The sequence below is a fragment of the Patagioenas fasciata genome, chromosome 1 (genome assembly GCF_037038585.1).
Source record: "Patagioenas fasciata isolate bPatFas1 chromosome 1, bPatFas1.hap1, whole genome shotgun sequence".
NCBI classification, from domain to species: domain Eukaryota; kingdom Metazoa; phylum Chordata; class Aves; order Columbiformes; family Columbidae; genus Patagioenas; species Patagioenas fasciata.
The window spans coordinates 14,768,292-14,794,691 of NC_092520.1; the positions used below are offsets into that span (position 1 = coordinate 14,768,292).

General features: G+C 35.3%; 1 protein-coding gene across 5 annotated transcripts in view; it reads left to right on the plus strand.

Moving 5' to 3' along the window:
* CNTN5 (contactin 5) overlaps positions 1–26,400 on the plus strand; it is a 709,446-nt gene that overhangs the window by 80,056 nt on the left and 602,990 nt on the right. The window contains exon 1 of one of the 5 annotated variants that reach the window (XM_071803599.1): positions 25,098–25,180. The exons of the other annotated variants lie outside the window; for them this stretch is intronic. The gene's annotated coding sequence lies outside the window, so the exon portion shown is untranslated. Of the gene's footprint in view, positions 1–25,097; positions 25,181–26,400 lie in introns of those variants that run through there. 5 annotated transcript variants of the gene reach the window in all.

Here is a 26,400-nt window from a genome sequence, read left to right on the forward strand (position 1 = left end):
TGGCACTGTCTTCTCAGAAGTAGGATTTCAGTATATGATCAGTGAATGTCAGTCTCCCCTTAAACATTCATGCCAACTTGCTTGATGTTTTTTGTGAATCTCTCAGCACCCAATTCCTGTAAAATCCTCTGTAAGGATGTTAGATATGTAAGACTGATATATGGCTTCTTCCCAGTGAGGCAAGAAATGCATTTGCACTCACTTCAGTCTCAGTGCATCTTAGTTCTACAATGGAATTAAAGCTATTCTCTCAGAGATATATTAGATATTATGAGGTACTCAGATACTATGGTGGTGAAGTCTTATAAGTTTCTTAGCTAGATATCAAGTCCTTTGTCCAGTTTGAAGTATATACAATTAAAGCGACTCCTTAAAATTAGGGCTGAGTTGTACACACGGCTGTCAAACATAACACTGGTCACACCATTTAATTCTTGCTTTGGCAAGATACTTAACATGCACCTAAATTTGAGTGTTAATGAGTTAGATTAAATCTCTTTGGTGCTTAGGGACATTCTTGACTTCTTTACTGAACAGAGGCTTAAAACTGAACAACAAACAAGCTAAGTACACCCAGCAGAATCGTTGGACTGTCATTCCATAAGACTGGAAGCTGACTTTGGCATGAAGACCTGTTTGCATAATTAAATCTCTTAATAAGTAGACCTCCTTTATGACTTTTACATAACTAACAAGCTTAAGTACTACAGATTATTTTTCTTCAATATTATTGAGTAATTAACATTTAATTCCAATCAAATCCCATAATTTCCTGTTACGGTTAGCAGAGAAACCTCGTTCCAGAGCACTCAGAGCAAGCTGTCGTGCTTTGTTAAACAGGTACTATAGGGCAGTAATGCTTCCCCAGAAGACTTCTATGTGTATTCAATTAAAACACAAAGTTGCTGCCTCATTTATACGAGTAGATATGTTTAAAATTGAATAAATGGGTTTGGTTTGGATTAGTACATATTTCAACACTTGTATTAAAATATAGAAAGACAGAATGGAGCTTGGGGTGTAATTCCTCTCTCCCTTCCCTGACAGCTTAAAGTGGACCCAAGATGTAGTATGTATATATAGCAATAAATAAATCTGGCATAAAATATTACACACATAAAAATATGCAGGTCTGCTTCTTTTTTATCTGGGCTATTTCATGTTCAAAATTCAGATAACTTTTTTAAACCTGAATTTCCACAACTACTGCTGTATATAATATAACAGAAACAGATACTTCTGTTTTCACTGAAAGCAACATCTATACTTTCATTTAATTGATAAAGTGATTAACCTCACTCTAAGTAATGTGAAACTAATGGTTATTTAAAAGCGTATTTATACTGACTCAGTAGGAATTGGACAAGAGCTTATTTTTCTTATATCTTTCGGCTTTTGTTCAGAACTGATAGCACCTTCTGATATCCTGATAAGAATTTTGTAAGCTTGGATAAATGTAAACTAGCCAAGCATTCAATCACAAGTCCATAGGATTTCTTGGAAAGGTCTGGGGCCAGGGTGGGCTCTGGGTCTGCAGAACTGGAGGAAGTCCTCTCACAAACTGTGAAACTGAAATATTGAAAGCCTCCACCTAGTCCTTCTCAGAAGTATCTGAATTATGAAAATGTGTCTGGCAGAGGGAAAGTCCCAGGGCTGCTGTGGTAGCAACTCCAGAGCAGCTGTCTGAAGAGCATATCACATTTCTTGCCATGCAGAGGTGAACTTTAAAACCACCAGAAACAGAGGTTCAATGTAAATCCAAGTTCTTATTTCCACAACAGGAAATCCAGGTGCATTGGTCTTGGAGATTCCAGATTCATAGAGGGAATTTCTGGTACGAGCTGCAGGGATTTGTGTCTGGGACAATCATCAGGGCAGGGCTGTCAGGACGCCTTGCACCAGTGATTTCTGAGCTGCAATTAATGCTGAAGGAATTTATATCTGTGGCAATGGTACAGCACAGCTGTGCTGTCTGGAGGCCATGTTTCATTTCAGAAGTGTTCTCCTCTGGTGTTTCTTGTTAGTGAGACTGTGCATGGGGGAAAGGTGTGAGATACACACAGGCACCCATCTGCCCCATTAGCCATATGTGCTGCTTGTTGCCGCACCCTTATAGTGCAGCAAAGCTCCCAGTTCACATATGACTGCTTCTGCCACAACACTGTCTTTATACAACACTGCTGATGATACTCTACAAGAACTCATTAGCAAATAGAATCACAGCATCATAGAATCATTTTGGTTGGAAAAGACTTTTAGGATCATCAAATTTGACCATTAACACTGTCAAGTGTACTTCCAAACCATGTCCCTAAGAACCTCATCTACGCATCTTTTAAACACCTCCAGAGATGAATCCTCTTCATTGCTTAACCATGCTATGTTGCACTTTCTTTTTCTTTTTTTTTCCGCTGACAATACCTAATCTGTTTTCTGAACAGTTGTTCTTCATATCTTTTTCATTTCCATTGCAAATTCTTTGAGACAGGCATTAGTCATTCAGCATGTTTTCTAAAGTGATGTGTACACTTACACTCCTATCTAAGCAAAAAAACAGTAAAAGCAACATTTTGAAAGATTTACTGAACAAGGCAATAACATAGGAACATCTTCAAAGAGGATAAAATAGTTAACAGTAAAATTCTCATTTAATCTTAATAGATCATGGGATAATTCACATTACTGTGAGAGTACTGACACCACTGTGTATATTGTTGTTTTAATTGTTTGCTAATTAGCAGTTCATGGAGCAGACCAAATTACTTCTTGGCATGTTGCACTGTGGCACAGCTTTGGCTCCCCCTATCTCCTACACCCCATCTGTTTCTCCCCTCTCTCCTTCCATTAGCTGTGAGCAGTGGACTGTGCTTGCTCATGGACTCAGATGAGAAAGCAGATTTTTTTTTGTTTGTTTATTTTGTTTGGATTTTTTTGTCTTCATTAAAATAATATTGCTCTAAAATAATGACAACAAAAAAACCCTCTGCTCCCTATATTCAAAGTTTCAGACCAGAAAAATGAGCAAAGGGAAGGGATAACACTGGGAAAAAAAAAAAAAAAAAAAGAGTGAAGATCTGAATAATAGGTTTCAAAGTTGCAAACTAGTTTTCTGTGCTGTTTCTATAGCCACAAAGCAGTACACAAATGAGCAAAAGTAAAAATGACAAAATACAAGCAGCAGCAACTTCTCTGAATAAACATGAAAGATCACTGACATGAAACATGTCCCTGCTCCCATTTAATGTAATCTAACTCATTGTCTGAAATGCAAGCATTTCATTTTGAGCTCACAGGTCCAATTATTATTCATCTATTATTCATCAAAATAATACTAGAAAGTGGCATAAATGGTGTATGTTGTGTCTTATGGCTGACCTTAAGTCTACTTTATTTAAAAGCTGTAAATATCATGGCCTGTCAGAGGAGGAGGCATGAGTTGCAGTCTTAAAAAATATTTTAAAAATTCTCCCCATTACTTGTTCTGAAATTATTGTGAATTTTGTGTCCTGTTCTTCACCATGGTTTGGAAGTTTTAGACTTGAATTAATTCAACAAAGGGAATGTGTGATGGGTTGACCCTGGCTGGACACCAGATGATCACCAAAGCTGCTCTATCACTCCCCTCCTCAGCTGGACAGGGGAGAGAAAAATTGACAAAAGGGTCATGGGTCAAGATAAAGACAGGGAGACATCACTCAGAAATTATGATCATGGAAAAGACAGACTTGACTTCAGGAAATTAGTTTAATTTATTGCCAATTAAATGAGAACAGGGTAGTGTGAAAATAAAAACAAATCTCATAACACCTTCCTCCCACCCCTTCCTTCTTCCCAGGCTCAACTTCACTCCTGATTTCTTCTCCTCCCCTCAACAAGCAGCACAGGAGGATGGGGAATGGAAGTTTTGGTCAGTTCATCATATGTTGTCTCTGGTACTCCTTCCTCCTCGTGGGGAGGACTCCTCACACTCTTCCCCTGCTCCAATGTAGGGTCTCTCCCATGGCAGACAGTTCTCCATGAGCTTCTCCAACATGAGTCCTTCCCATGGACTGCAGTTCTCCATGAACTGCTCTAACATGGGTGCCTTCCATGGGGTGCAGTCCTTCAGGAGCAGACTATTCCAGTGTGGATCTCCCACTGGGGTCATGAGTCCTGCCAGCAAACCTGCGCAGCCTGGGCTCCTCTCTCCATGGGGCCACAGGTCCTGCCAGGCGTCAGGAGAGCTGACCTCACCATGGGCTGCACCAGGGGCTGCAGGGGAATCTCTGCTCGGGTGTGTGAAACACCTCCTGCCCTCCTTCTCCACTGATCTTGGTGTCTGCAGAGTTGCTTCTCACAGATTCTGACTCCTCTCTCTGGCTGCAATCACTGTTGTGCAGCAACTTTCCCCCATTCTTAAATACATTAACCCAGAGGCACTACCACTGTCACTAATAGGCTTGGCCTTGGCCAGCAGTGAGTCTGTCTTGGAACTAGCTGGCATTGGCTCTGTCAGAAAATGGGGGAGTCTTCTAGCAGCTTCTCACAGAAGCCACCGCTGTATCCCCCCCGCGCTACCAAAACCTTGCCACACAAACCCAATACCTAATGACATATTCATATGCCAGAATATGATTCATATAAATATGTATTAGCTTAACAAGGATTTAATGCCAGCACCACTTTATATGTCATATATTCCTCTACACCTTCATTGTGCATGGCACAAATGATGAAAATTGTTGTCTGTTAGCTAATGGATGATTTTTAATTTTTTTTACCTTCCTCAAGTATGCAAATTAGAAATAATAATTATTATTACAAAGTTTAATGCCACAGTTAGCTGATTGCCATCAAAAGCAAAAAGAGCAGGAGATTAGAAACACCAGGATCTGATTTGTTTATAGATATGTCAGCAACTTGTGGCATTTGTCCCTCTGTAACACTGCTGCTTTCTGCTCTCTGTAAGCCTCAAGATGTCACATCAAAATTGAGCACATGTCTGCTCAATAGGCAAAATGGAAACTGGGCATGAGGAATGCTTTTTGCAGCACCTTGAATTCTGCAGGCCTAACTAGCTAGGCAAGTTGTGTTCCTCAAATGAATTGACTTTCACAGTTATTTCAAGGAAACAGAACATAGCAATGTTAGCACTTCTCTTTTTACAACTGCATTACAATTCATTACTGTGAATCGTACATTTATTTCTTTCCAGCCACCTATCTCAGGCACAATTTTAGGCTTATGATCACAGCTGCATATGTACAGGTGTTGAACACCTTTAAAATGATAAATTGTACAACTTCAATTTTAAGATAATACATTGCTATAACTTTTCTAGACCTTGTTATGAGATGCATTTATCAGACAAATACACAAATCAAGATATCCAACTCCAGCATCCAAAACTACTTCCTAGTTAATTTTTTCACACCTTTCAGTTTGATTCTTTCAGGATCAGCACTGTTTGGGTTCTGGCTATATGCTTGCACCCATCATGGTTACTGGCAGCACTGTAGATGATATTTCTCCTTAAATATTTAAAAGCTGTTATCTTTTAATTTCTGGTGATGAAACTGTATAACGAAATGTGTAAAATATATCTAATTTGAGTGAATGGCCTTTTCATCATCCTGACATGAAACTTCTGTTTTGTGAAGGGTCATAGAAAAGGAGCAGTAGAGACACACATGGTCACTTCTTGCCTTTGTACAACAAGTCTCTCAACCAGAGGCACTACCCTTATGAGCCCTGGGAGCCTCAGGTAAGGCTCATCTCTGCAAGGTGAGGGAACACAATGTCTCAGGAAGGTAATGAAGATAATTCTGGGTATTTCTCTGGGATCCTGGAGATGGAAGAAAACAGGGTGAACTGTTCAAAAAGTTCATTACATGTAGAATACAGTTATTGCATTGTTATGCTGAAATATTATCAGAAAAGCTGTGAAGTTGCTTGATAATGAACTTCCACAGTCCTCCATTATCTCACTATTAGCCTATCAAGTTGCATCTTGAGATCAAAAAAAACCCACTTGGTTACAGGTACAGAACAGTGTAGCTGACGCATGTCAAAAGGAGGAGTTTAGGATTTTCTTATGCCATTGACTTTGGGACATTCATGTTCTGCATAAACTAAAATATACTTTAAGGTGCTCTGGAGGTAGTCAAGTGGCTGTGACACTATCAGTGCTAAATTCAAACCATCGAATAATAAATGCATAACTTGGGAAGATTTGTTCTTTTTGTTAGGGGGGAGAGGGTTGTTTAGGTTTGAATTATTATTTTTCTGAGAATGCCTGCAGTTTGCCAGAAAACTGAAAACAGATTAGCAGACACTGCTTTTAAATGGTATTTTAGTATGCTCTGAGTGCCAGCACAGACATTCTACACTGACTGGATCTGATACTTAGGTATTCTGCTTTTATCCCCAGTTGGGCCTAAGTAAGTGTCTTGACAAGAGTCACTACCTATCTCCTGCCTTACACCACTTTCTCACATTCAGAATCATGTTTTATATTTAACTTTTACTATAGAAACAGAGCCATTCTTCCTGAGAGATTATCTCTTCTAAGCCGAGGACAATGCAAAGGCATCCATGCTGTTCCTCATACTTCTATTCATTGTTTGTAACAATGTTTTCCATAAGATTCCATAATATTGTCTCAAATATTCAGTAGGAATTGAAAGAACAGCTTGACCATTAATATACTCCTTTCTCTTAGATAAATTTCAGGTGTAACTGTACTGTCAATAATGAAAAACCCTTTTTTCCCTGCAGGTTCAAATGGATAGATCTTTTTCTCTTTCCTGTTCAACATATGTGCTAAACCAGTCAGCAATATTATAAAATGCTACAGGCTTAAATGCCTACCATATGCTGATAGTGCACAGCTGTATGTGTTGCATCAGGAAACAGAAAACACTGCCATCCAGATTCTCATTGCCTGCATCAGCCAATTATCAGCAATTTAAACTTAAGGAGGAGGTAGATAGGTATAAAACTGATAGGAAATTTCTGCAAAGTTTTCTTGATCTAATAGCCCTCAAAGGGATGCAATACTCTGTATTGGATAACAACTAGACACACATTAGCAGCTGGAGGAAAGATAACATTTGATCACTTATAGGAAACACTAAGTGTAGACATGATAGAAAAAGGTACATAAATGTATATATGTTATATAAAGAAAACACCTAGCATTGCTTCTCCACATTTTTGACTACACAACTCTTTTGCTGAGGTGAGGAGGAAGGTGGAAGTGAGATACAAAATGTTGCTTTGATCAGAGATTTTCCAATCTCCTTTCTGATTTGAACCTAACAGGCAGAAATGCCAATCAAACACCTCTCTTTTGGTCTTTTACTCCCACTGAAGTACTGATGCTTGACCACTGATAGCAATGCCAAAATTATTATCAATAGAGATTTAGGCTGGTCTAAGTAACAAGACACAACACTTTAAAAAATGAACAAAAATTTTATCTTCTAATCCTTTTATATCAAAGTTATTTAGATCCTCTACAGACAGAAGTAGCAAAAATTCTAAATTCTACTTAGGATAGGTTGGCATAACTACAAAGCACTTTGCAATAAAAGCCCATTTACAATGCTGAGAAATGAGTATAGATTTATTCAAACAGACGTCCAACAAAAGTTCTGCACCATTTCCCTAAGAGTACACAGATATCTTATTCACATTAACCTTTTATGTGAGTAGACAAACACGCTTCATGAAACTCAAATAAGACCTTTACATTTATCAGAGAATTTAATTCTAACCATTTACCACAGATTAAGAACCGGATTAAGAATGTATTACTAACAATATCCAGCTGGAAGGATGTAAGTGCAAAACTGGGTCATATCAACAGCTTTGGCCAATGATTATGTAGATAAATGCAATAATCTAAACAGCATATTAGTGTGTAGATATTTCCCTAAATGCTACATTTAGAATGATTTTAATATTGTTGCCTATTTAATCAACTATTGTAGCCATGTTACTAACCATCTGTCCTAAAAACATGCTGGATATCTGGTGCTTGGATTACAGGATCTTTGGAGGCTCCAGATTTTGTTAGTCTGAAAATACAATGCCTAGATAAAGGCTCTATTAGCAGCTAAAAGCCAGAATCTTGGTGAGCTTTCCTTGCTTTCTAAAATTCATGATATTCGGTATTCTGAGAAATATATGTACCTCAAAATGAAATGGTGATTCTAGTTAGATTTACCTATGTGTTGCCCACAGGACAAAGTAATCTTGACGAAAGCAACTGTCTTTGCCACACATAATCTACTATGTAACCAAAGTGTTTTGAATTAGTTTGGAATTGGACATATTCCTCAAAGATATTTTTCCTTGTTAATGAAAATTTTCTGATTGAAGAACAGCTTTTTCTGAACACTGAGGGATATGGAACAGAAGTAAGTCCTGTCTCAAAACAAAGTTGGTGGCTGAGTAGAAGACTTCTGTCCAGAATACAGAAATATCGAATAGTTGTCTTTGCCAGATATCTGAGTCCTAAGTAGTCAGGAAATGCAAAATAATATATTGATTTCATAAAAAAAAAAAAAAAAAAAAAAAGTTCAACTGTCAAATGTGATAAATAAGTCACAACGTCAAATGAAAATGTCCAAACAATATGTCAATCTATTTAATACCAATCATGATCTTCATAGAATCAGCAGAATGTAGTAGAAGAAAAAAAATGGTGATACCATAGGAAATGAAATATTGTTTAATACTGAATAGTTTCTTCTCACAACTCAATGCCTAAGACCGGTCCTTAGAAATTTAGTGTACATGCTAATAATGCAGTCATTCAAAGCATCATTGAAAATGGTCTTTTCTATGACCAGAATTCATTGTTAAGAGTGTATGTACACCTTAAACAGAATGTAAAGTGTTTACTGACTGCACAATGGAAGATAATGACTCAAAATCAATTCTTGTATTCAAATTACAGTCAATTGTGAAGATCATTTAGGAAATAAAAAGTAAAAAGAAATGTCATAATGAGTTATTCAGGGATTTTAAATACTCCATCAAGAGCTCTAGTTTTATTACCATAAATCAGAAAATAAATTCCATTGCAAATGAAGAAAGAGTCACTCATTTTCTGAAAGAGGAAATGGAAAGAGCAGCAGAATAAAGAATCTCTTCAGTGATGATTATATAGTCATTGAATTCAGTTTGCTCATTGAGCTCACCTCTGCAGCCTTTTCTTTAAACTTTCCAGAGCCTCTCCCAGTTCTTGGCAGGAAGTCTTGCTCACTTCTTTACGAAATGACTAAGTGTTTTTGATTTAGAGTCCATGACTTTTTTCTTCATAAAAAGTCCTAACTGCCTGGGTATTTTTTCTGTGACATATGGAGCATCCTCAGCACGTTTGCAGCCCTCACCTGTGCTGCCATATGAGAACTGTTTCAGGGATTACCCTATTTAAATTAGCAGAGGGAAAAACTTAGTTTCAGGTGGGATATAGAATTTTCCTAAAAGTCAAATGTGTTTGGTTTGGTTTGGTTTGGTTTGGTTTGGTTTGGTTTGGTTTGGTTTGGTTTGGTTTGGTGTCATAAACCTGGGAAAAGCAAGGTGCTACTTTGGAGGCATCTGAAGTTACTCATTCGAGTGTTAGGATACTGTGAGGCATAAGATCAGGTAGATTTAGTAGCAAGAGTTCAGGCTGAGTTCAGACTCTAGAAGACCAAACGTGGTCAGCTTGTCCACAATACAGCCTACTTTAGACTCAAGGCACTCCTAACTAGTACCATTTTCAGTGAAACAATTCGAACAGTGTGGTCAACAGTGGCTCAGAGGTCTGTTTTGGATATGTAAGTGGAATTAAAATCAAATCAATTTTAGTTCTACCACAAAGAAAATAACAAGACCAGGAAGACTGTAATGTAACTCTGTGATTACGTATCTATGAGGCTCCTGATAATTTCCTTTCTTTGACAATGAGCAACAAAATCTTAATCACTTTCATATTACTGTGTTGTCTTGATTTTTTCTTTTTAAGGAAAAACAAATCCTTCTGAAATCCTAGCCACCCCATACAATTACTCATACTTTTTATCTAAGAATCTGGAAAGAGTAAGATTATCTTATTCTCCAACGTGACATAAACATATAGGTCAGATCTATTCAGTGAAGGTTTAACATCTATACATAATCTAACAATTATTTATTTCCTTCATGGTCACTTACAGGAAATATGCATTTGTAGATCACATTTCATCTTAGTCTAGAATAAACAAAATATGTCCAAAAGTGATTATTTCCTTCTCTCTACTATAAGCTAAATAGCTATGGTGTAGACATCTAACCTGGGTATGTCTAGAAGAAGTTGATATAAATTTGTTCTGCAGCAGTTGAAACATGCAATACCTCAGTTTCTAATGCTTGTAGGAACTCTAACAGTTTTCACAATTGCATCTGCTTATTAAAAAAGTGAATGGAAACCCTGTAGGGAGGGAGCAATAGCTGAACAGGGAGGAAAATGTGGGGATATAGAAATATCTGGGGGTCAGAAATGACTACTCTGAATAAATCAAGAAATAAAGTGATAGAGGAAATTAGTTAGAGGTCATGCTGGAGAAGTGGTTCATTGTACCCCAGACAATTGAACACTCATTTACAGCACTCATTCATCATTTCCATTTAATCACAGCACCTGAAGCGTAAAAGTAAATGTCAAAGCAAACTTTAAAACTGAGTTAAATGTAGATAGCTGCATGACCTGTCCCACCACGCAGCCTGTGAGGCCAATCAGCAGAGACATAAGTTTAATAGATCAATTAATTTAAATGTCTCTATTTAACATAATTTATTGAAGTTAAGAGGAAGACACTAAAATTCCTTTTTTGTTTTTCATTTTACCTAACAAAATCCTTGCTATCACTGATTTCTATGAAGTATAACATGAGATAAGTTCAAGTTAATAGGAGAAATATATTCTGTAAAAGACAGGACAGAAGCTTTGCTGTATGACACTGTTAATTTTTGATGGATGGGCCTTTTAAGACAGCACCCTTCATTTCAGTTAGTTTTCATCCAGGTGTTGACATTCATAGGTGGTAGTTGTTCAAACAGTTCTGTTGTTCATCACTATCATGTTTGTTATATTAAAAGTAGCTGCAAACGCAATGACAGGAGTGGGAAGCAGAAGCGATAATTAAGCTCTAAATGTTGAAGCAGTTATACCAAGGATTGGCAGGTGGCAAGTGGAAAAGTCATCTAAGTGATTCAGAGCAGTCTGCCAGCCTCATAGGTTATCTCTTAATCAACTCCAGACTTTAAATGTTCACGCATTCATGTTCAAAACTAAATTGGGTTTGGCAACAATATTTTTTTCATTGAGAAGTTTTGCCACTCTGGATTCAGCTCATGAAATAACTTGTTAACCAGTATCCTGGAGTAACAAATACAGAATTAAAAGACGTTCAATAGTCTACATCAGTCATAGGCTAACATTTATGAAAGAGCTGGCCTGCAAATGAATTTTATTAACTGTAGTCTAAAATACAACTAGAAAGTACAAATATGAGAAAAAAGTAACCTTACAGAGACAGAACATGGAACAATCAGAAAACAAAACTTGAGGCTATAGTCTTAACTCCTGGTATTAAGTGAAATAGAGTGGCTTACGTATTCAGGTCTGTTAAAATTATTAAAAAGAGAAAAACACATAAAAAGGCCTTCCAAAGGACTGAATTATAAAATTATATTGTATATATTGGAACAGGAAATTAAGATATTGAAAGCCGATCAAATTAGAAATGAATGATGTGGTTACCCACTGTATTATCCTTGATTGAAAAGCTTAGGCTTTTCTGTACACTCACCATGTTTATGCTCACTCACCTCTCAAGCAAACATTTCAATACTGTTATGTTGCCGACTAGAGATGTTCTATATAGACTAACCTTGAATGAATCCAGAGTTAATAAGACCCCTCCCACCCCTCATAAAAAGTGGAGAAGAGAGAGGGAAGCAGGATCAGCAATTTCTTTAGCTGTTCGAAAACTGTATAACACCACATTCTGAGATTACTGGGAGTCAGTCCTAATGAACCCTTTAGCCAAAATTTTTATGCGTGATGTCTGCTGGAAACAGATTCCTCACCCAAAATCTCACCTTTTTAATGGCAACATGAGTAAACAGGTGTGCTGTCATCAGATATGTGTTTAAACTTAGTCAAATATAGTAGTGTCCTAGCTGCTGGTCATGATCTCATCTTTGCTGGAAAAATTCACACCTCAGACATGAGTGTAGTCTGTCACATGACCAAAATTGTTGTTATTAATCACCTTATTTTGCATTCCAAAAACATTTATTTTCATAATATTCATTTTGTGTGCAGTTCTTTGATTGCCCCAAGTGCATACATCCATTTTAATATCACTTCAACTAAAATGCTCTGCAACTGACCCAACAGTTTTTGTTTTCAAAATTATCTTTTAAACATTCAAGAGAGTGTATTCACATATATTTCAAATAAATCTCCATTTATATCTTTTGATATCATGAGTGAGTTCACTATCAAGTCTAAAAATACAGTGTCAGTCCAAATGTCTCGTAATAGTGACGTAAAGAATTTGACCATTAAACTTGTTCACTAATGAATTATGGAGACCCTCGATGACATCTAAACTATCCTGAAAGTAGTTGTAACATTAATAATTCGTGGCAGAAATTCCTGTTTTAACTATCTTTATTACTGCTGACAGCAGTCACTAAGTAATTTTTAAGTGAGGGAAAAACAAGACTACAAGCCGAATGAATAAATTTGTTCGAAATATTGGCAGGTCATAACATAGATTAAAAAATAGTGAAACGCTGCGTATTATGGAAGCGTAGAATCATTTAGGTTGGCAAAGACACTTAAGATGATCAAGTCTAGCCATTACCCAGCACTGCCTAGTCCAGCACTAAACCATGTCCTTAAGCATCACATCTACACATCTTTTAAACGCCTCCAGTGATGGTGACTCCACCACTTCCCTGGGTAGCCTGTTCCAATGCCCGACAACCCTTTATGTGAAAAGAAAAAAAAAATTCTAATATCCAATTCAAACTTCCCCTGGTGTAACTTGAGGCCATTTCTTCTTGTCCTATCTCATTACTTAGAAGAGACCAACACCCACTTTGCTAAAAGAAATTAGTAATTAGTACTTTTAGCATTGAATTATACATATTTATTCATATTTGAAGGAAATGTGATTCCCTTTAATTCTAAGATAACAATGTTGAATGGGCGGTTCAGCTCAGAGTAGATCTTCTGCCACCTGGAGATAGCCTCTGAGGAGCATCTATGTCTATAAGGAGATTCTTTTTTTAAAGCTCTAGTGTCTTTTAACTTATCTAACAGACAACATTAAAAGAAATAATGAAAAAAGGCTCTTTCATGCACTGTGTTAAAAAAAAAAAAAAGGAAAAGGACAGTAATTATTTTTCTCTGCTTCATTCTCAAGTATTATAGAAGTTTTATCACTGATATTTCCAGTATCGGTACACATGCTTAACTTTCCCTTAGTTGTGGACAAGGTTTCCCGAGTGAGACAGAGTAACCAGGGCAACATGAAAGCAGCCATCAGTAGGTTTGCTAGTTTTTCTTATTGTTGACAAAATGTCTTTTTTGAGAGTGATTTGCATTTAAATAATTATTTATGTGTGTCAAAAAGGGATAGCTGGTTCCTCTCCTCATAAATAAAAAGCAATCTAAAGCAAACTAAACTATATTGCTTTCCTTTCAGCTAGTCACTTTCATCTACCACAGAATAACTATGACATTTAGAATATGTGGAGACTCTAAAGAAGAATTTTAGATATTTATTTATTTATGAAGAAAGGCTATAATTATTTTAATGTTGCTTTTTTTTTCAGTATGCTGGTTTGTATGCTCATAGTTATGCCTTCTGGCCTTGAAATATATGATCTTCTTAACTTTTGCTTCATCCTTGGTCTCCAGGGGCTAGAGAGATAACAGATTGCCCATAATGATATTATTCTGCTCTTTCAACTTTATTTTAATACAGCCAAATACATTCTTCAGATCTTCGGGAAAGAGTTTTCTGATTTTTTGTTTACTTTTTTTTTTTCCAACAGATGCAAATTTCACTGTGTCTTCTATTTCTTACATCTTCTTTCTTCCAAAATAGGAGAAAACATCTAATCTATGGTTTAAGGATATAGGAAAGGATGAATGATTATTTCATAGTCATATAGAACTGTCTTGGATGCTTGTTTGCTGTATTTTTATAAACATTCCCGGAATATAGAATTTTATCTTTGTCTACACAGTGTAGGTTAAAAATAAGACCTACAAAGATCACCTAGATTTATACAATCTAATCAACTCACTATTGAAGATTTCTAAGTCATTTTAATTTCTTTAGACCTCACAGAGATGTATTAGTGGGAAATGCAATGGGTTAAATGATTCTCTCTATTCCGAAAGCCTTGGACATCCTTATCAATAGTTTCTTTTGGAAGAGAAGGAGCAAAATTAAAATGCATAGAGTCATTAGCTACTTAAGATCAGTTCTAGAAGACTTTATTAAAGTAAATCTGTGTTATTGATAATTGAAAATAGAACACCTAACTGTTAAAGCTTTTGCAGACAACTTAGTTTTGCAAAATGAAGAAAGTCTGGGAATACTTCTCTTTTCTCTTTTTTCTTTTCTTTTCTTTTCTTTTCTTTTCTTTTCTTTTCTTTTCTTTTCTTTTCTTTTCTTTTCTTTTCTTTTCTTTTCTTTTCTTTTCTTTTCTTTTCTTTTCTTTTCTTTTCTTTTCTTTTCTTTTCTTTTCTTTTTTCTTTTCTTTTTTCTTTTCTTATTTTCTTTTCATTTCCTCTTCTTAACACTGGTATTAGCACATATGGTATTGATACTTTGTATCAAGTAAGTTACTTGTAAAATCAATATCTGTCACAGTATTGTGCTTTACACTATACATTAAAAAATAAATAAATAAATCACACTCTGGAAAGAAAATTCCCTTGATGCTCTGAAATCTGAAATGGGACAGTTTTGCTTATTGGCTCCATCCACAGACATAACTCCATAGAATTTAGTTAAAGGCAATATTACAGTTCATCTGTTTCCAGCAGATGTATGGTTTTTATCATCAGCACAAAAAAGGCAAACACCAACAAAAATGACCATATCCATATGCTACTGACACTTATTTTTGTCACTTGTGTAGCATAAATTATATTTAGCTAATTTAACATATTTTAAAAACAAATGGATTTCTTTTCAGATATCTTTTCCTTAGTGTTATTTTTTGTTTCACCTCTCACTGATGGCAGCTCACTGCTCTCAAGTGGCAACAGAACTGGAAAAATATAGTAAGCTTTTAAAAATTATGCATTATTGCAGAAAGTTACATTTTTGTGTCTCTTTTGGAAGGCTTGGTTACAGAATACCAGATACTGACCAATCTTATATTCAGAGACTGGACATTGGGCTGCTCACTATGGGTCCTGTCTGTAGTAACGAGTTTGATCAGACTGTAAATTAGGTTTATACAGTTTGTTCTGATTAAATTATTCCCTTGTGTGGGATTCACGATTTTGTAAAACAAGGATCATGGAAAATATGCCAAAAATTTCTGCTATCAGTAACATTTCCAAAGTACCAATTGCATCAAAAAATATCATCAGAAGTTGCTGATAGCAGTATTTTCCTCATTCTCTGTCTGTTTTGCTTCACATGGCTTTGGATATGGCCATATAGTCTGTTTCTGTAGGGATTTTTACATATGCTGGTTTAAGAGCACAAACACTAGAATAGCTTGCCAGAGGAGGTTGCAGGAACTCCATTGCTGGTGTTTTTAAGAATAGTTTAAATAAACTTAGGGTAGAAAATGTGCAACTACAGCATAATCTGCTGTGAAATAAATGTTTTTTTCAGCTACCTGCCAACCATATTTTTTGTGGTCCTGTGATTCTATCATTTGTAGATTATGCATGGAAACAAAGTTGTGGGCAGATGTCAAATGTGTACTTTCTCATAAACTCAATCATCCAGGGCATAACTTTTCCTCTCTTTGCTCACATGGAAAGGAGATTCCTTGACTTCCCTGGGTCACTGCTTTCAGCACTTAACTGTCTGTATAATTACATATATTTTCCTAATATCAAAACTAATCTCTGTAAAGCTAATTTATTCTTGTCCTGTCCCTAGTGAACAAGGGTAATAATTGCTCACTGATGAAGGTCACTTTATATTTTATATTAGCATAAGACAAAATAATAAAATATAATGACTAACAGAGCCCACCTGATGCCCTTAGAGATCCTGCTAGTGGACCCTTGCTTGCAGCAAAAGTCAGGTAAGGCAGGAGTCTGAAAATTGTATACATCTATGGAAGCATTGCTTGTATTATCAGAGGCTGATCCTACCGTAGTGACTACTTCAAATGAAATTAGTCATCTCTGAGGATTTTCTTTTTTCAATTTGCTTTTGCTCCCTCAGAACTCATGCTAATAAGGTTTAGGTATATAACTTATATAGAGATATACCAAAAATATATGCAATTATTTGCAGCTTGATAAAATATACCTGTTTATTGTTACCGTCACTCTTTGTATATTGACTTTTGTAATCAAATAGAGAAGGAATGTGTATTTTCAACATATATTCATGTCTTTAAAATCTCTGAGAGATTTTGTGGGGTGCATGTAGGATTCCTGTTCAAGCACACTCAAGTCACTGTAGAATTTTCTCCCATTCACCAACTGTTAATGTTTGCAGAGAATGCAAGCAACATTTTCTTACAATATTTGATCACCTCAGGTGAAATGGAGAATTATTTTTAATTATCCTTTTCTTGACAGAATTTGATCAATTGGAAGATTGTCTTTATGTTTCCTTGAAACTTTTCTTTAAAAAAAATCATTTCCTTCAAGCTTTTCTACTAGACACATTTTCTAAGCCTTGTTTTAACCTACTTATTTTTCTTTGTCTTTCCATTTTTTACATTTTAATTAAAGTGTGATGTTCCCACAACCTAAAATAGTCCCAAATCTGGGACCTTACAAGAGACAACTAGAGTTTGAATTATTGTCTCTCTACCTTATTATATAAGTAATTTCTGTTAAAACAAGACAGATTGAGTTGCTTTTTTCTGTAACTGTGAGGCATAACAGACTTGTATTCAATTTATAAGCCATCACAACTCCCACATCATTTTGTATCATATCACTGCTAACCAGTTATTCTTCACTTTGTGCATTTTTTTCCTCCTTTCTAGCAGCAGTACTTTGCGTTTTTCTTTATTGAATTTTGTCTTCTTGTTTTTGAGCCATTTCTTCAATTTATCAAAATAATGTTGAAATTATGTCCTGTTCTACAGAGTGCTTATAGAATCATAGAGCTCATATAATCTATGAATGCTTTTAGTATGCTTTAATCACTGTAGTGAATATGTTTTTTAAAGATGTCTAGGACAGACAGCTAATATGCTTTCTCAAAAAAACCCATGGATAATAATTCTATGGAAATAGCAACCTTTGAAGGCAAGTAATTTTTACAAGTCTCAAAAAGGACTGACACTTAATAAGAGAATATCTGGTGTTATCAAAACTCACTATATAAGTTTCAGGATGAATTTATAATGCTATACTTCCAGATTTCAACTGATTTCTAATTATATCAGCTCAAGATGAAAGCTATAATGTCACATCATCTTGTATCAAAGTCAGAACTTTCTAGAGAATTTACTATTCCATGCTGTTGAAGGAAGGCTATTAAGCTTGATGACTCTTCTGTCCAAACTAGAACTGCAAAATCTCAATTCCTAGCTGCTCTAGGAAAACAGAGCATCTCTGAATGAGAGCACAACCTGAAAAAGATGGCAATGTAGTGCCGTTAGTAGTAGGATTATAGAAACATAGCCATATATACAAATCATGCTTCATATCAAGTAAGTTTTTAGGGATTTCTTTTTATTTTTTTTTTTAAGGGGTTATTTTGTTTGTAAATGGAGCAGAACTGATGGGTGTATCATCAAGGGACAAGGGTGAAAGATGCTTTTTGATGGAGTTCCTTTTCAGAGAAGAACCTGTCTTCAAAGCTTTTAGAGATTTTGCTGTTGCAGTATCTAGATGGTTTTGGAAGGCAAAAGCTAAAGCATGCTGATAGTACTTCAATGCACGTGCACATTGCAATAGTGTCAAGAAAAGTCATGTCACAGAGGGAAAGAAAGTCTCAGAAACACAGGCAACACAACCACTCCATTCCTACAGGGCATTGATGTAACTGGGAACTCAAGAAGAAGTTCTTTCCTTTCTCTTCCCTAGCAAATTTTTTTTTTTTTTTTTTTTTTTAATGCTGATTTGCTTATTTTCACCTCATTTAAGCTTTTAAAGGTAAAAGCTGTCCCCGCTCCCTGGTCTTGTGAAAAGAATTCAAACAGGGGAAAGAGGAATTTGTTTTCAAGCTGCAGAAATGTTCTGCTAAACTCTAATCACCTCTAACACTGAGGGAGGGGTGGAAATTTCTTCTCAGCCTTTTGCCACTTGAAAAGGAGCCCGATTGGCAAAATTGGAACTGGTGTCCTCAATTCAGTGTCCTTATTGGTGTCCTTGTGCTATAGATGCTAGAAACAGATGGACTAGGAAGCACAGACTTTAGTAAGGAAGCTAAAACAACACCGTAAAGAAAAAGGAACACAGCAAAAGAGGTATTTTTTTCTTTTTTGCTTTAATTAGTTTTGATTGAGATTACCCCATTTACCCATCAAGTTGCTACAGTATTTTCCTTTGAATTAGGAACAAGAAGTTACTACAGTACAGTAATTTAAGAAGAAATGTGGATGTAACTTACCAGTGTTTCAAACTCACAAAATGCTATGTGATGATGCTAATTAGGTCACCAGACCGGAATTGTTAATTGCTGGGGAGAGTCAGGGTGGATTATCTGGGACTTAATGTTTCACAACATAGTCACAGGATTTCTATATTGGAGGTTGCTCATGGCCAGCATGAGATACAAGCAGAACAATGGTACCTTAGTATAGAAATAATGCAACTCATTCCAGATTGGGTACTGAAAAAAAGTTCTTTTTTAAACTCTTATTTTCACTGTAACCATCAGCAGTTGCAAATGATCCTACTGTAAATTTTTTTCATAAAATGAGGAATAGTAACCTGGCAGTAATTAAGATGAATGACACTTTACTGGGGAAAGTAAACTGTAAAAGTTACAGAGAAGTAGATAGACACAAGCAAGCTGTATAAAGTGATCTTGGAAAAAGTGACAAAAACAGCATAACAAAAACTGTCTGTGCATTCACTCTTCACAGTCATCCATAGCACTGGCTGCGTGCATTGTACATGGTGTCCAGCAAATTTGTCCACAATGGACAGGCATTGAAGATTAAGATGTGTATTGAAGATTGAACAGGATAAAAGTGCTTTGTACACTTTTTCTTTGCTTACCAAGTGAGTAACACATATTTTAAAATATTTGTCATGAACAATATTTTTAAATCACAGTAGGGATCAAGAACTTATAAAAGTGCATTTTTTTTCTCAAATTCCAATATTTCCCTCACGTACTGCAGATCATGCATGTATGCTTGTGATTCTGTTGCCCTCAGGTTTGACATCTGTAGTTAAATAATTATTAGTTTTTAATTTTAAATAAATTATCTAAAACATTTTAGATCTTCAGAAGTGTTTGAGATTTTTCATATAGGTACATTATGCTGAAATTCTTATAAATGTTTTTCATATTCCTTCCATTCTCCTTCTTCCATTGCAGCTCTTCTTAATCCACTTACTGTAGTAAGCTCATTTGGACAGGCTGTACTTCACTTTCTCATGGGTAACACACTAATACACCCATCTAATCAGTTAAAGAACAGGCCACCCTGGTGTGAGTGGTAATCTGTCCAAGGACATATATGTAGTTCACATTATCGTGAAAATTCTTTCAAAAATAGGCACATTTGTTCAGGTGTGGCCAGGTAATTTTTTTGTCAATATCAAGACACTGTAGTGTAGTAAGTATCTCTTGTTGCAATATTTAAAGAGCCAAGTGATTGCAGTGAACATGATAAGACACAATAGTAATTGACTCATTTGTTACAAAACAGTTGTCCTGTATAAATCAATGTACGTTGGTTAGTGCATTGTAGTAAAGATAATGTATACCAATTCTCAAAGGATCAGCCTTATATTAATTTTATCAATGGATTTAAGACAAATAAATGTCTAAAAGGTTTAAAATGTGATAAACACAAGACTATTTTGTTTGCATTAGAAAGATGTGTATCCTCTCCCAGTGTGAAAGTGTATTCATAATTTTTGGAGTCAGGACAATAAATGGCTCTAATAATGACGTTGTCAAGAGAAGTAACACTGAGGGATTTTTTTGTTCATGTTTGCTTTATTTTGTTTTGTTTTTCCCCTCCCTACAGTTCTATACATACAATCGTAAATAATTCAGATGATATATTGTTGAATCTCTTTGAAATAAGTGGCTACCACTGTTGAAAGTTTCAAAACTGAAAATATTTGAGAGCAAACTGTTTTAAGGAAGAAAAAGGCAGCATGCTCTGAACAAAAGCTAGCTTTTAGGAATTTAATCAATTTTACTCTGTTTTTGTCATTTGGTCTCATCTATTATTCTGTGTTGGACATGAGCATATGAGATCCCTCAAAAGAGGCTGCCTCATTTGCTTTGTGCCTGCAAGCAAAGATTTTATTGAATTTGGAGAATTGAATTTAGGGTAAGGAAGAGTCTACTCTTGGTAAAACTGTAGTCAAAAAATCATCAAAGCTATTATGTTAATAAAGAATGAGATAGAGACTAATGGAGGTGAGAATACAGAAGGGCGGACTGTTATTTCACAGAAACAGTTCACTTTAGAAGACAAGAGTGGACATGATGTTAGTGTCCTATGGAGTGAAACAGATAGGTGGGAAGTTTTGCTTTCCTATCTCATTACCTATGAACAAGACAGTATTTTCAATTAAATTACTGTGTTCAGAGTCACTGATGGTCACTCAGTAAATTGATGTGGTTTTTAATGATTTTTTAAATGTGTAAGAGTGTGAAAAACACTGCTATTGAATATTATTGAGATCACAAACTGAAGGTGATTCAAAAGAGAAGTGAGTAATTGTATAGATATAAAATTATCTGACAGAACTATCATAATTATTGCAATTCTGGAAGGTACATTAAGTTTTGTATTTCAAGGTTTAGGGCAATTTCTAACAGAGATCAAGAAGATACAGAGTAGCGGACTATCATAGTCTGATTATTTTTCTTATGTTCCTTCCTGCAGCTAGTGTCAAGTAGTAGATATTTGAATCTGACACATTTTGAGTCTGGAGGTACATTTTCCTGTGAAACTAATGATAATATTTCCACTTGTTATCTGAGAACCTCACAAAGCTTTGGAACATAGAGCATTGCTAAGTGTTACTGAATGCACTTATGCTACAGAGTGCATCCACACCTATAATAAAAATATATTAATACCTTCTGAGGCTTCAAATTGTGCATGCAAAAAGAGAAAATTGGAACCTAAGTTTTGAGTGGATTGAAGTAAAGTTTCTAAACTATAGTAATAAATTAATTGCCTTTCTAGTTGTCTCTCTCTCTTCAGTCCCCTTAAGTAAAGCAAATGGCCTGTGGCTTGTTCTGTAGACATGTCACCAGTGACATACACAGACATTGTGCATCTAGCACAACGGTGTTTGACTTTGGCCTTATTTTGCTTCAGAATATAAAACCTCCTTCAATTTGCAATGTATCACATTAGAATATTTGAGAATGTTCAGTTTGTTTTGTCAAAATAGTGCATTCACTTATTTTAAACTGAGAGTTTGAAAATTACGTATCCGATAGTTAATTGTGCTTGCAGCTAGGTGGATAAATGATATACAATAGTGTATTTAAGTATAGTTAGTGTATTTTAAGATTGATTTCCTTGAATGGAATAATAACATATTTTTATTATCACTTTGCTTTTAAATTGTGTATGTAGTTGACATTGTCGTGAAAATTCTTTCAAAAATAGGCACATTTGTTCAGGTGTGGACAGGTAATTTTTTTGTCAATATCAAGACATTGTAGTGTAGTAAATATCTCTTGTTGCAATATTTAAAGAGCCAAGTGATTGCAGTGAACATGATAAGACACAATAGTAATTGACTCATTTGTTACAAAACAGTTGTCCTGTATAAATCAAATTTTGCTAAAATTCACTATGCCCTACGCATTATTAATCCTGATTCCAATAACAGCTTGAAGGCATTGAGAACTTTCTTTTTTTCTTTTGAAGGACTTGAAGGACAGATGCAGCCAAGTAATGTCACTCAAGCATGAAAATGCTTTTTTCTGACTACTAAAGCTCCACCTCAATGTCTTATAAGAGAGAACTCATGGTTGACCAGGCAACCATGTATTGTTTCTATCACATAATTTGGATTTGACATTTATTTTCTTCAGTGAATATTGAGAAGCAATTATTTTTGATTCCTTATCATCAAAGTTGTTTTTTAGGAGCTCCTTTAACCAGTGCTTGAAATACCAGCAATATGAAATTCAGAGAGGAATACCAAGGCTTTGGAATCTTACAAGAGGTACAGGGGATATATTGAAATGATACTGAAATGAAAGATCCCAAAGGTGAAAGCAAAGCAGAAACCAGAGATTTATCTTACCTCATCTCACTTAGACACATGCAGTGTAGACATCCATGTCTGAGCCAAGCAAACATTGTTAATCAGATTCCCTTTGTAGTCAAAGGAGAGTAACAGCTGCTTTTATAGCTGGATGTATTTGATGGAATTTGGATGTCTTCTTTGGGATGATATAATTCCCACCTATGAAGTGTCTTTGTCTCTTCCTTGACTACAAAGGGATAAAAAGATGACTATCCTAGAAGCTGACATGTAGATAGCTATGTTTGGTTAAATAAATGCCACTTTGAAACACTACAAACAATGTCAAGAATAAATTACTTTGCAGGTAGATTCATGACTTTTTTTTTAAATAACGGTCCAATACTGTTGGAAACACACAATGACAATGGTAAGGTACATCTGTGAATTGTAATTAAAAATTAAAATAAGGAAAGGTTATTTCTGTCAAGCACTTCCTTGCTTTTAAAGAAGAAAAAGTAAAAAAAAAGAAATTACCAGTTAACACATTAATTTGTTCCTATGCAGTCTTTTACTGACTGCTTTGAAAAATGTCCACAGATCAAAGGACCTGCTTGCATTCATCAACACAACAATGTTCTGATGTGTAAAAGGAAGGAACGGCTCAGATGAGCCACAAAGAACAAATAAGGAGTATTATCAAAAGCTTGTCAGCAGTGGGTAAACCTGAAGGAGGTAGTTTGCAGCCTGAAAAGAAAGCAATAATCTTTCATATGGTCAGACAAGAAGCTGTGAAATTCCATCCAGACTTATGTACATGTAATCATAAAGTGACTTTCACAAACTCCATTCAATGGTAATAGCAGTAAAAAGCACAGCAGTGTAATTCAACCAGTGCAATAATAATATTTATGTACTTTAAAAAAATACAATATAAGAACTCTAAATTATCACAATTCTTATCATGTTTGTTCTTCTTGTGCAAGAGCTCCATACATTCAGTCAGCCTCCTTGCTCTTCTCTGTATTCCTCTCTTTCTCGTGTAGGAAGAAGATGTTATTGCTACTTCAGGTAACATGACCAAATGAGTCTGCAGTAATGGTTCATATGGAGACATTAGCATATGCTCCAGATTGCTCATTATCTTTTTTTTTTTTTTTTCCCCAAACACCTTATTTAGGTATTGTCTTTTATTATTGCTTTTTATAATTTGAAAAATATCTTAACTGCCTTGTCTGAAATGATTCTCAGGTCAGTTTCCTCAGTTTAGCACTTAGCCTGAAACATTTAGTTTGCCTATTTGCCAATTTTGTCAAGATATGAAATCTTTACCAGTCCTCCTAAAATCTAAGTAATGCTGTCTGATTGCAAAGATTTTCCTCTTAGCTCTTGTTTAAGATAATATAAATAAGATAAATTAATGTACTCTTCTGGAGACTTTAAGATGTGTTCTGTTGACCATTATCATAGGGAAAAATGGCTGTTAAGTTGCAAACTTTGATGTTTTTCTCCAAGACACCCTTAATCCATTACAAGATTGCCCTATCTCCAAAGCTTAATTAGCTCATTTAGGCCTCTCTCAGGAAAGTTCTTGACAAAGGCCTCTTGAAAGTGCTTCTTCTCCGTTCTTCACTTTCTGCTTACATACAAAGAAATATGGCACTGAAGTAAAACACTGTAACAGGGAAGAAAATAGAAAAATGTGGTTAACTACATAGTCACTAGATATTATAATTGTCTTGGAATTTCCAGCTCTGAAGACTTAATTTCTAATGCTGATAGTTTTTACTCCTGGTTTATAGTATTGCTTTTGAAGTTGCAACTAAATCCAAGTACATATGCATTGTTGTGAACACATTTGACACTAGAATATACAACAGTACACTTTATTTACCAAAGTGGGATGCATTTTTTTTTATTTTTTCAATTTTAATTTCAAAAAATAATATTGGAGCATTCAGACTTTTTGAGATAGCCTGGTTCAATATTTTAGAAAAAAATATTTTAAATATTCCTTTTCTTCATAATACATGTTGATAATCCTGTGCCTATAGATGAAACCAGAATTCTGTTTAATCAGAATAATATTTTAGAACTTTCTTTCAGAAAGATTTTTTGCAATAAGGAAGATTCTTCTTAACTGAAATATAGCACGACTTTGAATCATTAAATTCTTCTCAAAAGAGGACTGCTGTATTTTGCAGTGCTCTAAAGCAGCGTAAAGTTCTTTTTTGTTAGCTGACTGACTTGAAAATATCCTAAAATCTGTTTATCAGGAAAGATGCACAGGAAGACCTTACTGGTGGCGCCATATGGAATAATTACAGTGACAGCCCTCAGAGGGGTAAAGCACTGTTTTGTACAGTCGGAGCAGTAAATTAATACCCCAAGGATTAACTCGCCAAAGGCTGAAGTAATCAGTAGCACAATAATTGTATCATAGATGCTGAATTTTACCCAGCTAAGCTGCCACTGTCTTTCTGCCGCACTGGATTGAGAATGGGAATGCTATCTGCTAAGAAGGAGCTGGGACAGGTCTAGCATTCAACCACATTCCAAGTGACCATGTTAACACAGGTAACTGATCATGATATTGGTATCTCGTCTTGTATAACTGTTTATCAGATTATATCAGCCTTGTTGTGGACATGCTGACGAAAATCCTCGCAAGCCTCTGAATGCTTAATAATAGTTAATGACAAAATGAACCTGTTTGACACATAATAGTTTCCCATATAAACACTTGCATTTTTTAGCTAGCCATTAATTGTGATTTCAGGCAATGTTTCGAGTGAGTCTGAAGAAAATAACATAACTGATCATGCTGCATATGTTAACACTTTGTAATAAAACATTATAGCAAATGGCTAGTTAAATCCTCACTTTTGCAGTGAGAAACATGTTGAAACACATCTAAACAAGGAGAATGTTCTGCATTGCTAAATTCGTGACTAAAAATAAGTTTGTTTTAGTGAGTGTGGCTAGTTCTTTTACATTTTTATTTTTAATAATAGGAATGGTCTTTTTAAAGTTGTATAATGATCTTAACTATGGCTAAGAAAATTTTTTCAATTAGTGAAGTAGATGTATTTTTTAAATTTAATACACTGTATAAAGATTTATGCTTTAACGTGATATTTGACTGCAATTTTTAAAAGATTCAGTATCAGAGGGTATGTTAGTATGGAATTGAACTTTATGGCAACAGAAATTTGCAGAATATATGGCGTGTATAAACAGTAAAGCTGGAGAGCAATAAACACTGTATTTATTTTTGCATCAATTGAGCTTCTCTGTTTTGAAACAAAGCTGGTTTTGCCTACAGAGACCTTAATTTTGCTAATAAGTTAAGTGCAGTGAGATGAATACAGACACTCTATCTGCTTTGTGTTAAAGCTAAATTAATACCCAAAGGATTAACCTTCAGCATAGAGTGTGCTGATTATTATTATATTAGAAATTACTATTAAATGCTCTTTAAAACGTGGTTCCACCAAACAAGTTGCCAGTGGGAGTCTGAGATGGGGGGAGAAAAACACCTCCAGTCCAACATGAATACAAACTGGTTCAAACTCAGCATCTTTTTACCTCTGTCAGATCTGCTTTAACAATTTTGATGAAGTGTTGGGTTTTGATTTTTTTTTTACTTGTTTGTTTTTTTATCCTCATTTTCTGAAAAGACTTAGTTGCTGTCCCATAACTTTTATATTCTTCTTCATCAATGCTATATTAACAGTCACTTCAGTGAACTGTTACAGGAGGTGTTGGCTTGTGCTGTGGTTAACAGCACACTGAAG